At 51.9% G+C, this 5,000-nt stretch overlaps 1 non-coding gene across 1 annotated transcript in view; it reads right to left on the bottom strand.

Moving 5' to 3' along the window:
* LOC126436152 (small subunit ribosomal RNA) overlaps window positions 1-23 on the bottom strand; it is a 1,909-nt gene extending 1,886 nt beyond the window's left edge. Inside the window, exon 1 of the ribosomal RNA XR_007580465.1 lies at window positions 1-23. This exon is cut by the window's left edge and continues 1,886 nt beyond it. This is a non-coding gene — a ribosomal RNA (small subunit ribosomal RNA).
* Between the last annotated feature and the right edge of the window lie 4,977 nt (window positions 24-5,000).

Here is a 5,000-nt window from a genome sequence, read left to right on the forward strand (position 1 = left end):
CTACTGGCAGGATCAACCAGGGAGCTGCGTCAACTAGAGCTGAGCAGCCGGCCGCCCGGGAGTGTGTCCCGGGGGCCCGCGCGAACACGCAAGCGTCCGCTCAATTATTCTGCAAACAGGAGGAGGCTGAGCTCCCCTGCACAACACACCTCGAAACCCTCTCAGGTCCCGGCGGCGCGCAGCGCCGTCCTAAGTACTTGGTCGGGTTCGAGAGAGGCGCAATCGCCCGGAGTTAGGCGAGTAGACGCTTTAGGTGCGACCACCCGTGCTCCCAACTGAGCTTGCCGCTGCCGACAGAGGCCCGGGAGCGTGCTGTCGTGGCATTGCCGGCGGGAGACAACACGCGCCACCTACGGTGACCGGCAGCTCCAACGCCAGCGCCACAGAAGGACAAAAGCCCTACTTGGGTGCCGAAGCGAACTCTCCCAGCACAGCGCACGCGCCAACACGTCCGCACAGCTGCGATACAAACCACCTGCGAGAACCGCTGGGGCGACCGAGCAGCAGACGGCGTCGCGGCGCCGAGCGCCGGGCGGCGGCGCATCCTCAGCGCACAAAGTCCTCAATCGGACCAGCACACTGCAGATGGCCACCGCGCTTCGCACCGGGCCCGCGAGGACCTACTTTGGCCGCAAGGCGCCGCGAGCAGGGGGCGCCGGCGCGCAGCTGCGCCGCCTGCCGCGTCCGTCGGCCGGCGCGCCTGCCACCGGCCGCCCCCACCAGCCGGCTGTAGCGCGTGCGCCCACGCACCGCGCTGCCAGCACGCCGGGCGGCCCCCCCTCACCGGCCGGGGACGGTCCCACCCAGCCACCGCCGCGTATCGCCTCACACCCAGATCCCCTTTCACGTTCGTGGGCATGGTGGGTCCCCTTTCACGTTCGTGGGCATGGTGGGTATCCCTGAAACAACCGGTTAATAGCTCGACCGATCGTCGCCAACACTGATTCACCTCTAGCGAGAACAACCGCACCACAACGGGTTACCGGTTGTTCATTTGCGTAACGTCACCAGCAAACGTACACGTCCATCGCCATTTGCAACGAGTATTGCATGCCTGTGTCAGGTGTCACAACACACTACGTCTGCCCACATAGACGCAACAACATGTGCACGCCTAGAGAACACGTGGAAGGTAGACCCCGTACGTATGCGGTGTCCATTGCGCGAACGACTGTCAGCCCGCCTCTGCAGCATGTCGCAGATGTGGAACGCGGTGCAACATGCTATCACGGTGTGTGAGAAGAGACGACTACGTCCGAATACACGCTCCACTACATCAACAGACTGCTCATGCTGATCGCCATCCAGGGCGTCCGTTCCTCCCACACGTCTGTATGGCGTACCACACTGCAATCCAGCTCTTATAGGGAGACGACACGTAGCTGCGTGCACAATATTTGGACTGTATGGTCCGCCGTTGCTAGGCGCTGTCGTCATACGGTCACATGGGCCACGATGTATCATTCAGTACATACGGAGCAATGTGCAGTACAGTTTGTGGGTTTTGCGTACATCGGCGGACAGGTGACAGGCCGTACCACAACGTAGGCTGAGTACGTCGGCATGCGAAGGGCATTGAACATGCAAACTTCTCACCGACCAGCTTGCGAAGGCAGGGGGGAAGGGGGGGGGCATGTACGTCCTGCTGCTATCCACACTACAGTGTATAGCAGGAGCATGTGGAAAGTCAGCAACACCTGCAAGGTGTTTAACATGACGCGATACACAGGGGACCGGGCAGTGCGAGTAGCGAACTATATTGCGAGGGTTGCGGTTAGGCAACACTACACTACTTTAACGGGTTGCATAACAATTACAGAGCAGGTTCAGCGACAACGTGCGTCAGGTTAAGGCGCAATATAGTTTACGTTACGGCGCACTTTAGGTTAGGTTAAGGCACATTATAGGTTAGGTTAAGGCACAACATGGGTTACGTTAAGGCACAACATGGGTTACGTTAAGGCACAACATGGGTTAGGTTAAGGCACAACATGGGTTAGGTTAAGGCACAACATGGGTTAGGTTAAGGCACAACATGGGTTAGGTTAAGGCACAACATGGGTTAGGTTAAGGCACAACATGGGTTAGGTTAAGGCACAACATGGGTTAGGTTAAGGCACAACATGGGTTAGGTTAAGGCACAACATGGGTTAGGTTAAGGCACAACATGGGTTAGGTTAAGGCACAACATGGGTTAGGTTAAGGCACAACATGGGTTAGGTTAAGGCACAACATGGGTTAGGTTAAGGCACAACATGGGTTAGGTTAAGGCACAACATGGGTTAGGTTAAGGCACAACATGGGTTAGGTTAAGGCACAACATGGGTTAGGTTAAGGCACAACATGGGTTAGGTTAAGGCACAACATGGGTTAGGTTAAGGCACAACATGGGTTAGGTTAAGGCACAACATGGGTTAGGTTAAGGCACAACATGGGTTAGGTTAAGGCACACCATGGGTTAGGTTAAGGCACACCATGGGTTAGGTTAAGGCACACCATGGGTTAGGTTAAGGCACAACATGGGTTAGGTTAAGGCACAACATGGGTTAGGTTAAGGCACAACATGGGTTAGGTTAAGGCACAACATGGGTTAGGTTAAGGCACAACGTAGGTTAGGTTAAGGCACAACGTGGGTTAGGTTAAGGCACAACGTGGGTTAGGTTAAGGCACAACGTGGGTTAGGTTAAGGCACAACGTGGGTTAGGTTAAGGCACAACGTGGGTTAGGTTAAGGCACAACATGGGTTAGGTTAAGGCACACCATGGGTTAGGTTAAGGCACACCATGGGTTAGGTTAAGGCACAACATGGGTTAGGTTAAGGCACAACATGGGTTAGGTTAAGGCACAACATGGGTTAGGTTAAGGCACAACATGGGTTAGGTTAAGGCACAACATGGGTTAGGTTAAGGCACAACGTAGGTTAGGTTAAGGCACAACGTAGGTTAGGTTAAGGCACAACGTGGGTTAGGTTAAGGCACAACATGGGTTAGGTTAAGGCACAACATGGGTTAGGTTAAGGCACAACATGGGTTAGGTTAAGGCACAACATGGGTTAGGTTAAGGCACAACATGGGTTACGTTACGGCACAACATGGGTTACGTTACGGCACAACATGGGTTACGTTACGGCACAACATGGGTTACGTTACGGCACAACATGGGTTACGTTACGGCACAACATGGGTTACGTTACGGCACAACATGGGTTACGTTACGGCACAAATTAGGTTAGGTTACGGCACAAATTAGGTTAGGTTAAGGCACAAATTAGGTTAGGTTAAGGCACAAATTAGGTTAGGTTAAGGCACAAATTAGGTTAGGTTAAGGCACAAATTAGGTTAGGTTAAGGCACAAATTAGGTTAGGTTAAGGCACAAATTAGGTTAGGTTAAGGCACAAATTAGGTTAGGTTAAGGCACAAATTAGGTTAGGTTAAGGCACGATATAGGTTAGGTTAAGGCACGATATAGGTTAGGTTAAGGCACGATATAGGTTAGGTTAAGGCACGATATAGGTTAGGTTAAGGCACGATATAGGTTAGGTTAAGGCACGATATAGGTTAGGTTAAGGCACGATATAGGTTAGGTTAAGGTACGATATAGGTTAGGTTAAGGTACGATATAGGTTAGGTTAAGGTACGATATAGGTTAGGTTAAGGTACGATATAGGTTAGGTTAAGGTACGATATAGGTTAGGTTAAGGTACGATATAGGTTAGGTTAAGGTACGATATAGGTTAGGTTAAGGTACGATATAGGTTAGGTTAAGGTACGATATAGGTTAGGTTAAGGTACGATATAGGTTAGGTTAAGGTACGATATAGCGTAGGTTCAGATACACATTGTTGTAGGGAAAGGTGTATTGGGGGGGGGGGGGCGGCAGGTTCGTTGATAGTGATTATCGTAATTGGATGCCTGCGGTATTATCCGATTTGTCACGTCAGGATGCACTTTTGGCTCATGACAGGCGGCGCTCCGATTCCATGGTTGTGGCAGATCTGTGTCTTTCATTCCTGCCATTGTTTGTGTGCTGTGACAGGAGGCAGTATTGTGATGTTGGGTGCACCACTGTGTAGGACATGTGTGGGTGTTCGTGGCTTAGCTGAGCAATGTGCGGATGTCGGAAGGGTGGGATATTGTGTTTTCTGGGTGGACCTCCCGGTCTGGTAATGATAGTGTGGATTGTGTCATGTGGCGGAGAGGATGCACTGGATGTTCTTCCATGCTGGTCTGGATGTTCTTCCATGCTGGTGGTTAGATATTGTGTGTGATAAGAGAGTAGTGTGTGATAAGAGTGTCTGGCTGACGTGTGGTTCTCATTGTGTGCAGAGTCTTTCAGCATGTATAGGGACGGTTGTATATATTATCTGTATTCTGATGGCTCTGCATCTATTACTAATCAGTGCCGTGTATACGGTTACTCTAGTTCCAGTCGAAACTGTTCTATCTCTGTACATTAGTGACACTGCGGCTCCACTATGTTGCCGCCCCTGTCGGCCGTTTCCCCCAGTGTATGGCTAATGATTATCAGCAATCAGTCTATTAGTCAATACCGGTAGTGTGACGACGTCAAATGTCCGGGATGGGGGAAGCTACACCCTTCCCGTGGGTCAGGGCCTAGAAAGACTCTTCCCACGCAGGAGACTCGGACTGTCGTTACTCTTCCGAGACATATATGTGCCCAGCGTTTTTTTGCGGCTGCGAGTGCAACGCCAGGAGGCTCGGACTGTCGTTACTCTTCCGAGATATATATTTGCCCAGCGTTTTTTGCGACTGCGAGTGCAACGCCCACGGGTGCCGACATGGATGGGGCGCTTCCTAGCTGATGGCTCAGCATGAGAATCCGTACAGTGAGCAATGCGATCGCGTCTGTAGCTTGTACGTGGTACAGCTCGCAGCTCATGAATAGGGACAGCGGGAATGTCGCATATTGGAAATATCTCTTCATGAAACGCATGTTATAGGTGTGAATTGCACCTTACGAGTGCGGGAAACGTCCGCCG

This window comes from Schistocerca serialis, unplaced genomic scaffold, assembly GCF_023864345.2.
Source record: "Schistocerca serialis cubense isolate TAMUIC-IGC-003099 unplaced genomic scaffold, iqSchSeri2.2 HiC_scaffold_1228, whole genome shotgun sequence".
Classification (NCBI taxonomy): domain Eukaryota; kingdom Metazoa; phylum Arthropoda; class Insecta; order Orthoptera; family Acrididae; genus Schistocerca; species Schistocerca serialis.